The sequence below is a fragment of the Myxine glutinosa genome, chromosome 9 (genome assembly GCF_964187855.1).
Source record: "Myxine glutinosa chromosome 9, kmMyxGlut1.1, whole genome shotgun sequence".
Classification (NCBI taxonomy): domain Eukaryota; kingdom Metazoa; phylum Chordata; class Myxini; order Myxiniformes; family Myxinidae; genus Myxine; species Myxine glutinosa.
This window is the reverse complement of record NC_136269.1, coordinates 93540306-93553136: the sequence shown is the minus strand read 5'-3', so window position 1 is coordinate 93553136 and position 12831 is coordinate 93540306. Positions and strand designations below refer to the sequence as shown.

The window sequence follows — 12831 nt, the reverse complement described above, 5'->3', positions numbered from 1 at the left end:
GGTTGGCGGCAGGAAGGGCATCCGGCTGTAAAACATTGCTTCAAAAAGGGGACCACGGTGCCCGAAAAAGGCCAACCCTGCTCTGCAGGGAAAAAAATGGCCTCCAAAGGTGGTTTATATATATATATTGGTATGTAATTTGGGCTGGCAAGACATGGCCTAGCGGTATGCATGGTATCTAAGCTGTCTAGGCTGGGTTCGAATCTCGACCCAGCTATCAAGTGTCGGGTGTTTTGCATGTAGAGCAAGGTGTCAATGTTTGCGCCGTGCCTCTGGAGGGCGCGTCTGCCAGCACTAGTCGTTGGTGAACGTCAATGATCTGTCGGTGTCTTACTAGTCGTTGGTGAACGTCAATGATCTGTCGGTGTCTTTCGCGAAGAGTAGTCGAGTTATCGCCTGGCCCCTGGACAAATGATAACTTCCTAACCTGACTGCCTGCTGGAAAGGCAACGCTAAAGCACCAGGCATAGGCCTTGCCAATAAACTGCTTTAACAGCACAGATGCTCTGTAAAGAGTGTGGTACATCGATGAAGTACACAGGTGGTACACTATTGTGGGTTTCTTGTTCCGATAACTTTTTTCGATGCCCTCGCAGCAGTCCGATTAAAAGTTACGAGTATCTCTAGAGCCGAAGAAATTGAGGTGATTGGAGGACATCTTGAACAGCAGCATTTTCTGCAAAATACCCTTTGCCTTTTACTGCAGGTACGTTATATCTACCGGTCATTTAATTTTTGCCCCCATACTTTTACCGTGTACGTGTAGCCTTATGGCCCTGCACTTGTAAATCAATGTGTTTGACGGAACAGACTTTTTTTATTGCGATCGGTGGTTCTCAGTTACGCGCCTTGAATAACACGCACGTCTTCGATCACAAGGCACACCTTTACCTTTGAACTTTTACGGAGACCAGGGGAAGCACACCGGGCCGCAGGGCTTGCACGTTCTGTCAATAATTTTTCGAATCGGACTTTAACCTTTTCCCACCGCCGTTGAACAAATGCACCGTTGTCCTCTCTGCGCACACTTGTGTTAAACATTCACTGCACGCATCCAGAGGAGTGTTTTGTAGATATAGAAGATTCTAAATGCCTTTTGCATATTACGTGTGATCACGGTATCCGAACGGTACAACTGTGGATTCAGGTAGCGTGTGCTCCTGTCCTGCGACATTTGCTCAAGGTGTTATAGTCTTTCTCGGCACATTCCCTTTCATCCCACCTCGCTCATGCATTTGATTCGATACGTCGGGATGACGGCGGGTACGTTTTTTCCAAAATATCATGACGATCTGTTGCGAAGGCACTTGACTTGACCACATGTGAGGGGAGGGCAGCCGGGCGCACAGGACGCGCGGGAAGCGAGTCAGCCACTTTAAAAAAGCGGAGCTTCGGGCTCCGTGGGTCGACCGGCTCCCGTGCTGGATCGGGCGTGAAGAGCATGCCCCGAGTCCGGGAAAGTGCGTCAAGAGAGACTCCACCGATCGTCCGTGGCCCGTCCCTTCTCGTGGCGTCAGAATCAATCCCGCCCAACTCGCCCTCCCCACGGAAGCGTCGCATCCCCACGGAGCGCCCCCCTGCTGTCGACTCGCTCTTCTCTCCTGCCGCTCCCGACGCCTCCCTCCTCCCGTCCGAGCGAAGCGCGCCGAGCCGGAGGCTCGCCAGCAGACTGCCCGGGGCGGCCTGCCGCAGGGCGCACTGCTCGGAGGAAACGTCCGGAATGTCCAGGAGAAAGCAGAGCAACCCGCGACAGATCAAACGTAAGACGCACCACCGCAGTTCCGCGCGCTGCCAAGTTCGGGCGCCGCGCAGATCAAGTGCGCAATTCGCTGTCCGTGTTTACTCGACGTCTCGCGGCGATCGCGACGCTAACGTGGCCAGAAAACGCCTGCACGCGAAGGGAAGCGTCAAGGTGCCAAGTGTTTACGTCTTTAATCGCTTTTACTTTATGCATGCGGCCGCAACGCGAAAGTGTTGAAGTTCGGTAGCTGCAAGGTGATTGTTTATTTTACAGCAGGTACCGCGGCCTGAAGCGAAATTTGCTCAAGAGAGCACGAGCGAAGAAATCTCACGGTTTAGCCTTTAAGCTGTCACCTTCCGTGTCCTCCCAGGTGCGCACAGGTAATACCTGAGCATCTTAAAGTATATACGAGTTGCAAAAGTAAAGTTTTGATGTTCTTTTTTCACTAATTGAGCATGTTTTGGTACATCCGCACACACACACAGATATATATATATATATGCATATATATATATATATATATATTATATAGATACATACATACACACAATGACAATAATAAAATAATAACTTCTTATTGGCCACATCTTCAGGTTTTCTGTTTCTTTTCTTGCAGAGAGATGCTGCATGCATCTCTCCACATTAGAGGCACCTCAGTCTACACATATAGCATCTCTCTGCATGAGAAAAAAAAAGAGACGACCTTCTGATATGGCCGATATATATATATATATATATATATACATATAGATATACATAAACATATAGATATACATATACATGTACACATATGTACATATACCTATAGATATACATATATACATATACACATATGTACATATATACATATATACATGTACACATATGTACATATACATATAGATATACATATATACATATACATATACACATATGTACATATATACATATATATATATATATATATATTTATATATATATATATATATATATATATATATACATATACATATACATATACACATATGTACATATATATATATATATATATATATATATATATATATATATATATCAGATGGTGCTGCAAGATGTTGCCTATATCTAGCATCAAATCGTCATGAATTTTGCCTATTCGATCACAGCACGGACGGCTGGGAGCAGAAGATAATCTCAATCGCACCTATACCCAGCAATCTCAGTGCAGAGCGACGGACGGACATCATGTTTTGATGATGGATTGCCACGCGTGTTCCTTCTATGGCATCCAAATGCTCCAATGTGAATCAATTTGAGGATCTTTATTGTCTCGAACTCTAACTCAACACATCCATGAATGAGTTCGTTGTGTGGGCATTTCCAATTTGATTCTGGCATGACAGCTGTGTCTAAGTAAAATTGTATGTGACTGTCTACTTCTGATTGCATCTAATTGCACCCTGTGCTAACCTGTCAACACAACGTACAGCAAATTTGCACAATGTTTGTGCTTCTTTCCTCAGCTGTTTTTGGAAACGTGGTATTTTGACGGACAGTGTAGGGGAAACTTTTGTTGCAAAATACTTTTGCTGCCAATCTTGTAGGTCGACAACAAACGCATCTCTAATACCAGTAATTTGCATCCCAAAATCCTTTTTTTTTTCAAATTAAATGTTCACATATAATAATTGTACTTTCACTGCTTCGTTTGCTTTGTCCCACATATGATGCTCTGGTTTGGCACACTTTGACGGTTATTTAATATGGACTTCGTGTTCAGACTAAAGACCAAACTGTTATGTGCTCATCATTCTATCAATGTGGCATAATGTCCTGTGCATGATTTGTCTTTATGAGCGGCGTTCACAATGTTTTCAAAATTGAGATGCTCACTGTTCAAGAAACAACAAGGTTTGTCTTATTTTTCAAAGTATAAGTATATATATACATATATATGAGTCATAAAAAATTCCATATACAAGCTACTCATGTATTGAAAAATAAAAAGTTGCCGTTTATTGAAACGCCCCAGGTAGGATGGAATCATCTCTCCCTCTCCCTGTCCATCTCCTCTCTCTCCCACTCTCCCCCACCATCACTCACTCCCTTTCACTGTCTGTCTCTATCTCTCAAAATGCATTTGTATTTCCAATGGTATACAATGTTACATATTACAAATAAAACAAAGAAAAAATAAATTATTATATATATATATATATATATATACATACATTAATATTTGAATGTATGTATATATATATATATATATTTGTTATTTGAAAATAACAGCAAAAAGTATATATATATATATACATACATTAATATTTAAATGTATGTATATATATATATATATATTTGTTATTTGAAAATAACAACAAAAATAATATATATATATACTTTTTGCTATTATTTTCAAGTATGTGGGAGCTCCCTCCCACAGATCTCTCGATGTCTCCATGTCTCTCGGTCCCTGCTCTCAAATATTGTGTTTGTGTCCTTCCCCCTCTCTCCCCATCTTGTCTACCGCTCCCGATGTTATTTGTTTTATGTGTCTGTTTGTCTTTCTGTGTGATTAATGTTCGCTCTTTCACGAGCCTCGATCTTGTATACAAAAAAAATAAAAAAAATAAATAAAGTATTGTTTTGGAATGCTCGCATTTTTTTTTTTTTACTTTATAAACTTTTCCCCTATTTTCAGCATATTGTCAGGTGTCTGCATACCTATATAAACCTAGTTTCATGCAGATCAAATTACCTTTATTGATGTCAATACAAGCAACTATCGATCACCGTTTTGGTCTTCAAAATGCTTTTTCTCTGCCAGCATTTTACCTTTACACCTTTTGGGAAACCATTTGCACAGATATGTATTGTATTTTATTGAATCTTCACTCTATTTTCATCCTATAACACCCTTATAACTTCCGCATGCTACGCTACTGTATATTTAATCACATCCTGTAGGAAGGATCTGAAAGCAAGGAGAGCTGGACTTTTCAGTGTTTCCTGCTCTTTTATAAGCAAGATCAGATCAGGTAATGAACCATACTCTATACAGAGCATCGGTGCTGCAGAGGCAGTTGCTATAGTTACAATCCTGGATGGGTTGCCACTTGTACACATTAGGTCCGAGCAAGAATTTGGAACTTGCCCATGGTGCTGATGATAGTTTGCCTACTCTTCATGACGGACACAGTGGGATCTTTAACGTCCACCAAATAATTCGGGCAGACGGGACACCCAGTTTAATGCCCATATGAGGGACGACACACACATTGATGAATCACCGCCTGAAAAACACCAGGCTGAGAGTTTGTCACCGGGTAGGGATTCTAACCCAGGCTGGACAGTTTGGAGACGTGTGCGCACCTCTCGGCCACCCTGGAAGCCCTTCCATAGGCAAGGAAGGCTCAACTATTATTATATAAGAGTATAAATTGGTTCAAGTCCATTACTGTCATGGGGTCGATCATTGATAGATTCTAATAAAGGAGTAACGGGAAGGTTCTGGATGCTAAAGATGTGACCATGTGACCTGCTGAGGTAAGGTCCAACACGGAAGGCATTTAAACCGGTTCGCTTTGCCGTTCCCGCTACCAGTTGACATTTTCATGAGTGCTTCCTGAGTGCTGTCACTTCTTTCTAATAACCCGTGGCAGCTGCAATCCTTACCAGCTGTGCCCATTGAGCTTTAATTCCTGTGAGAACTTTAACATCGTCACCTTTGAAGCAATGAACATAATTCTGTGTCCTCAACATTCATCTGTGCAGCTGCGTACATGGAACAGGATGCAGAATCATTTGCAGATTGTGGTTGCAATGCTTATCCGGTCAAATCTCAAATGCAATATTCAAACTCAATTACTTTGGACTTGTCAAAGATCGACTTCAGTGATAGGATGAATACGTTTGTTTGTCATCTTTTCTTTCCGTTCAATGGTAACATCTTGAGTTCAGGTGGTTGACCTACATCAGTGGTGACATCTTGAGTTCAGGTGGTTGACCTACATCAGTGGTAACATCTTGACTTCAGGTGGTTGACCGACATCAGTGGTGACATCTTGAGTTCAGGTGGTTGACCTGCATCAGTGGTGACATCTTGAGTTCAGGTGGTTGACCGACATCAGTGGTGACATCTTGACTTCAGGTGGTTGACCGACATCAGTGGTGACATCCTGAGTTCAGGTGGTTGACCTTCATCAGTGGTGACATCTTGAGTTCAGGTGGTTGACCTGCATCAGTGGTGACATCTTGACTTCAGGTGGTTGACCGACATCAGTGGTGACATCTTGAGTTCAGGTGGTTGACCGACATCAGTGGTGACATCTTGAGCTCAGGTGTTTAACCTACATCAGTGGTGACATGTTCAGTTCAGGTGGTTGACCTGCATCAGTGGTGACATCTTGAGTTCAGGTGGTTGACCGACATCAGTGGTGACATCTTGAGTTCAGGTGGTTGACCTACATCAGTGGTGACATCTTGACTTCAGGTGGTTTACCTGCATCAGTGGTGACATCTTGAGTTCAGGTGGTTGACCGACATCAGTGGTGACATCTTGAGTTCAGGTGTTTGACCTCCATCAGTGGTGACATCTTGAGTTCAGGTGGTTGACCTATATCAGTGGTGACATCTTGACTTCAGGTGGTTGACCGACATCAGTGGTGACATCTTGAGTTCAGGTGGTTGACCTACATCAGTGGTGACATCTTGAGTTCAGGTGGTTGACCTATATCAGTGGTGACATCTTGACTTCACGTGGTTTACCGACACCAGTGGTGACATCTTGAGTTCAGGTGGTTGACCTACATCAGTGGTGACATCTTGAGTTCAGGTGGTTGACGTACATCAGTGGTGACATCATGAGTTCAGGTGGTTAACCGAGATCAGTGGTGACATCTTGAGTTCAGGTGGTTGACCTACATCAGTGGTGACATCTTGAGTTCAGGTGGTTGACGTACATCAGTGGTGACATCATGAGTTCAGGTGGTTAACCGAGATCAGTGGTGACATCTTGAGTTCAGGTGGTTGACCTACATCAGTGGTGACATCTTGAGTTCAGGTGGTTGACCTACATCAGTGGTGACATCTTGAGTTCAGGTGGTTGACCTACATATGGCCTCAAATGAACCTGCACACCTCATATATGATGTGAAATCACCTTTGACCCTCAATGGCGCTCGTCCATCTGTTGAGATATTTTGCTTCGAAGCACTCCCTCCACAATGGGAATGCAATCATAACCATCCATATTGGGATCAAACCCTTCGGCAAGGCAGAAATAACCACAATAATTTACAGGCTGCAGCTCAAAGCAAGACATTGATGAAAGTTTTACATTCCCTTTCATTTCTAATCCATACTGTCAAAGGAAGAAATGCAAAAGGCGGATGTTTGTTTTTTTTACATTTTTTTTTTTTGCCCCTTCTACCATTGAGCTAACACTTTTGTGAACTACCATCCATATCGTTTATATTGACGACATGAAGAATGCAGCCATTACTGTCGATTGTGATTATGCATGAATAGTGCATTCATTCCTGGCCTTTTCAAAATCAGCCTTCCTTAACACTGAATCAGCAACATGCAAAGGCTTCCTGGCCCTTCCATTTCTCTGCATTGTTAGTCCTTTTTATCAGTCGCAATTATATATCGGAAGAAATCGGTTCTGATAAATCTGCATACATATTCATTGCCGCTTGTTTACCTGGAAGAAGCATGGTAATTAAATAACCTTCATAAGTTGCAACCTTCCCTGTAACTTGTTTTTTTAATGTCTAGAAGTTTTTTCTCTATTTTTCTTTACCTATTCTTCCTGTTTTGGAGGTCCGTGGCTTCTTGGGTAGCTTTTTCATGAGCACAACTTAAGGCAAAGTTCCGAACTCCCTATGTCTCTGTTTACCTTGCAGTAATTTGATTGGAACCCAATTGTTGGTCAATTGGTTGATTGCTTGCTGTGCTAATGGTTCTGCCAGTGGGGGTAGGAAGTGGTCTGGTTTTTTGGGATATTCCTCGACACTATGTCACACTGATTTATATGGAGGTGTGCTTGCCGTACAGGCAACTTGCACACTATGAACACATTCAAGTGCTGAGATGTTTACCTGTCACCTGTAAAAGGCCATAATATTATGAAGGGCAACCATTATTATTCCCAACGACAACACACTTGTGCATGGTGCTGCACTGTTTCTTGATATTTTTGACTGATAACATGATATTTTTGATTTGAATATCAACTAATAAACAGTGTATATATTTAGAAAATCTGTAAATAACGAATTTATGCGATCCATATGTGTGCATGTAATACAGTGATATGCACATTTTTAAGTAACAATGGTTTTTCCAAAACAGGAGTTGAGAAGGCGAAATTTACCATCGCAGGAAATAAGGAGAGGTTGAAGTTTCAGGCATTACCCTTCATTGAAGCAAAATGATTGAATGCGCATTGAGAGATTATTATAAAAGAAGGGAGAGATATAACGTAAGCACACATCAGCCTCACTATGTTTTCCCATGACTAGTATTTCTCGTTTTTATGTTCAACTACTCTTTTGGGAACCTTACTATATGAATGTGTACATACAGTATATATATATATATATGGCCTCAACGGTCTTCCGTTGAACTTGGGGACGACTAAGAAGAAGACCTTTGTTGGTCGAAAGCTTGTCAAATTAAAGATCGACGTCCTGAAGCTACGTCCGCGTCTGATTTAATCTCCCGATTATATATATATATATAGATATATAGATATATATATATTATATACATATATATATATAATTGATATTTGTGGGAAAATTACATGCCCAGACGAAGAATCAAATCCAGGTCCTCTGAAAAACCATACCAGTGCTCTGCCATTTGAGCTATCTGGGTGACCCTGACTTGGCATGCAATTTTCCCACACATATGATTGCCACTCTCTTTCCTTTCACTCTCATATGATTGCATGCTCAGTCAATACATACATATATATACATACATATACAATATATACAATATACATATATATACATATACATATATAGTACATATACATACATATATATATATACATACATATACAATATATACAATATACATATATATACATATACATATATAGTACATATACATACATATATATATATATATATACACACACAACCAGGTTTAAGAAGCCAATGTTTTGCAAATAATTATACTCACAAAAAAGAATGTTGTGTCGATTTCAGCATCATTTAGAAGGTTTTTTTTTTGCCATATTCTTTGAGGGAAGCTTGCTTTATTCCTGATCATCCTGCAGCAAGACGATAAAAAAGTTATCGGCACAGGACACTCACAATCGTCCAAGAAATGCCAGGTTATTTTTATTCTCCACTATGTATGTATATACTGTACAACAGCACTCGTACGATCACAAGACGCGGCGTTTGAAATAGAAGCAGGAGTACTTCAAGGAGACACATCTGCTCCGTATTTATTCGTTATTGTGTTCAATTCTATCATGAGGAGGGCAGTCAAAGCCCACACAGCAGAACACATGCATTATTTGACCATTGAAAGTTTGAAAAGCAGTAAACAACCAGAAAGACAAATATCAGATTTAGATTTAGCACATGACGTTGCTCTTTGCAACAATACAATAGAGGATTGTCAGTCTTTGCTAAATAAAGTGAAGATGGAAACACACAAAAGTTGGATTACATATGAATAATGAAAAGACCAAACATATTTGATTAAACTTTAATACTGAGCTTTCATTGAAAACAGTCAATGGAGCTGATTTAGAAAGAGTAAATGACTAAGTATATCAGCTAATGGATAAAATCAACTGAGAGTGTCAGCAGTAGGATAGCACAAGTATTGTTAAAATGGATGGAATATGTAATGGTCCGGATGTTCCAAAAAGATCCGGACAACTTTGGTTGTTAATATATTTATAATCACATATGATACAACGATATCCTTTGATTTTTATGATACAGAAACTCAAAGTTTTGTGGACACCATCAATACACTTCAATGTGATCTCCGTTTGTTGTGCGCAGGACATCAAGGCGGTACACGAGTTATTGCCATGTTCGGCTCAGAATAATTGCATCCACCATGGCGCATGCAGCTGTGATCCAAGAGCGAAAATCCTGCAGGTTTGCCACCTTGGTGTTGTAGCCAACATCTTTGACAAACCCCCACAGAAAAAAATCAAGGGGGGATATGTCTGGTGATCGTGTGGGCCAGGCGGTTGGTCCGTCTCGGCCAATCCAGCAACCTGGAAATTTTTCATTCAAGAAAGCTCGAACAACTAAGTGCCTTCCTGTTGAAAAATGATATCGGGGTGCAGGTCTTCAATCTGTTGGAAGGGAAATCCTTCCAAAATGTTCATGTAAACTGTTGAGGTCATTGTATCCTCAACAAAGAAAAACAGAACCACCAAGCAGACATAGAAAAGGCCACACCACACATTGACCTTTGGACTGTCATGTACTGCATGTGTTCAATGACCACGTGGGGGTTTTCAGAGCCCCAGATCCTCACATTGTGCCAGATGACCTTCCCCGATACATGAAAGCAAGCTTCGTCTGTGAATATGACCTTTTTCTGGTAATCTTCATCATCCTCTATGCGACTGAGCATTTCCAAGGCAAAGGCTTTGCATTTGGGTCTGTCATTTGTTTGGAGTTCCTGTAGAATCTGCAAATGATCCTCATAAAGCTTCAGTTTTTCATGCAAAATCCTGTGTACAGTGGTGCTTGGTAGTCCCAGTTCTCTTCATACACGTCGGATTGATTTTCTGGGACTTTGCTGAAATGATTCACACACTCGTTCAGCGTCTGCTGCACTTGTGCTTGGTCGTCCAGTACTTTTCTGTTTCTGACAACTTCCAGTCTCCTTAAACCTTTTGCACCACTGTCTGATACTAGTCCGTGATGGCGATTCCTTCAATACCCTGTACAGAAATTACGCTGAACTTGCGTGTCGGATCTCATCTCAATGAACCACTCGACACACTGAGATTTCTCCTGTGGAGTCGCCATTTCCTTTTCGATTAAACCACCAGACTTGAAAATACATCCTCAACCATTTCTCAGACATGCGTTGGCCGATGTTGTTCAGACTAGGCAGACAGATAAGGAATGATGTGTTACATATGCACATCATTTTCTTTCGAGATCAGATCCAAGATGGCCGACTGGTGGCATTTTGTTACTTAAGTGTCCCAACCATTTCTTGAACATGCATGGTACGATTTTGTTCATATTTGGCACAAAGACAATACATAAGAGTATACTGGTGTTGGCTTAGCGGTTAGGGTGCCGGCTTGGGATCCTAGGATCCTGGGTTTGAATCCCGGTTGATCGCTGAATTAACACCAGGAGGGTTGACTCAGCCTGTCATCCTTCTGAGGTCGGCAAATTGAGTACCAGTTCACTGGTAATTCCCTGTGTGTCGCAAGAGGAGACTAACAGTGTTGGCGGCAGGAAGGGCATCCGGCCATAAAACATTGCTTCAAAAATGGGACCACGGTGCCAAAAAAAAGGCCAACCCCCGCTCTGCGGGGAAAAATGGCCTCTAAAGGTGGTTCTTCTTCTTCGCCAGACTTGAAAATAACGAAAACTATATGAGTTTCTGTATTATATAAATCAAAGGGTAACGTTGTATCATTTGTGGTACTAAATATATTAACAACCAAAGTTGTTCAGGTCTTTTGGAACACCCGTTAATCACTGTATCCAAAAAACACAACATAAAAGAAAAAAATTGGGATTTTTAAAAGCACAGTTGAAATGTTCCTTTTGTATGGAACGGTAAACTTGGTCCTTATCCAAGAGCCTGGAATCAAATTAGATAGATGTTTTACAAGACTCCATGATATAATATAATTAGATAGTATTCATAGAATACTTACCCTGCGCAGTCAACCTGGTGCAAGCCAACTCTTTTGTTTTTGAAGGATTTTTTCTTTAATCCAATATGGCTGCCAGACCATGTGAGCGATGACATCATACATGTATATTCTCTAATATAATTGTTGCATAGATCACACTCAATACATTTCAAACTGATCAGACTAAGCATTGTCCCTGTCGAATTATGACGTCATAATTAATGCAACAATGACGTAATCGTTAACAACACTTATTCCCCATCTCGAGTTCTTTATTATGAGCCACGTTACAATTTTCTCAATGGAGCGGTTTAAGAGATATAAAGGTGCAATGTTTTTCGGTTTTTCAAAGATGGCGCCTTTACCACGTGACCTATGATGTCATGATTATCATTAAAAATTTATACAGAAGGAGGTGCTCCTATGGTGAAAATGTTGCGTCCATCATACCAACAGTTGCAGAGAAAAAAAATTCATACTGATCTGATCAAGCGTACTTGTCAAATTATGACGTCATAATTAAGGTACCAATGACATCATCATAAACATATCTTATTCCCCAAAGGGAGTACTTGACAAAGCACCATGTTTAAATTTTCGATGGTGCGGTTTCGGAGATATAGAGGTGCAACATTTTTCGATTGTTCCAAGATGGCGCCTATACCATGTGACCTCTACCTACAAGATGGTGGAAGAAGAAATGCGGGCAAGGGGGTTAACAAGTAGAGATGCAGAAAATAGGGCAAAATGTAAAAGATTGTCATGGGGACCGCAAGGCTAACCCCCGCTCTAGCAGGGAAAATGGCCTTAAAATGCATGTTGTTGTTGTTTGTTTGGTTTCGGAGATATAGAGGTGCAACATTTTTCGATTTTTCCAAGATGGCGCCTCTACCATGTGACCTATGACGTTATAATTATCATAAACAAATTATACAGGAGAAGGTGTTCCTATGGTTAAAATTTCATGTCCATCGGACTAATTGTCACAGAGATTTTTTTTCCGTACTGATAAGATCAAGCATTGAACTTGTCGAATTATGATGTCATAATGAAGGAACCGATGACATCATCATCAGCATATCTTATTCCCCCATGGAAGTACTTCACAAGAAGCCTTGTTTCAATATTTTTCCATTGAGCGGTTTGCTTGATATACAGGTGTAACGGTTTTCCAAGATGGTGTATATACCACGTGACCTATGACATCATAATTATGAATAAAAATGTCCACAGGCGGAGGTGCTTCTATGGTAAAGTT

At 41.0% G+C, this 12831-nt stretch overlaps 1 protein-coding gene across 1 annotated transcript in view; it reads left to right on the top strand.

The window, feature by feature from the left end:
- Positions 1–1545: 1545 nt before the first annotated feature.
- The window catches only part of LOC137435223 (zinc finger protein ZFPM2), a 356522-nt gene continuing 345236 nt past the window's right edge, over positions 1546–12831 (top strand). Inside the window, exon 1 of the mRNA XM_078784533.1 lies at positions 1546–1760. The gene's annotated coding sequence lies outside the window, so the exon portion shown is untranslated. The remainder of the gene's footprint in view (positions 1761–12831) is intronic.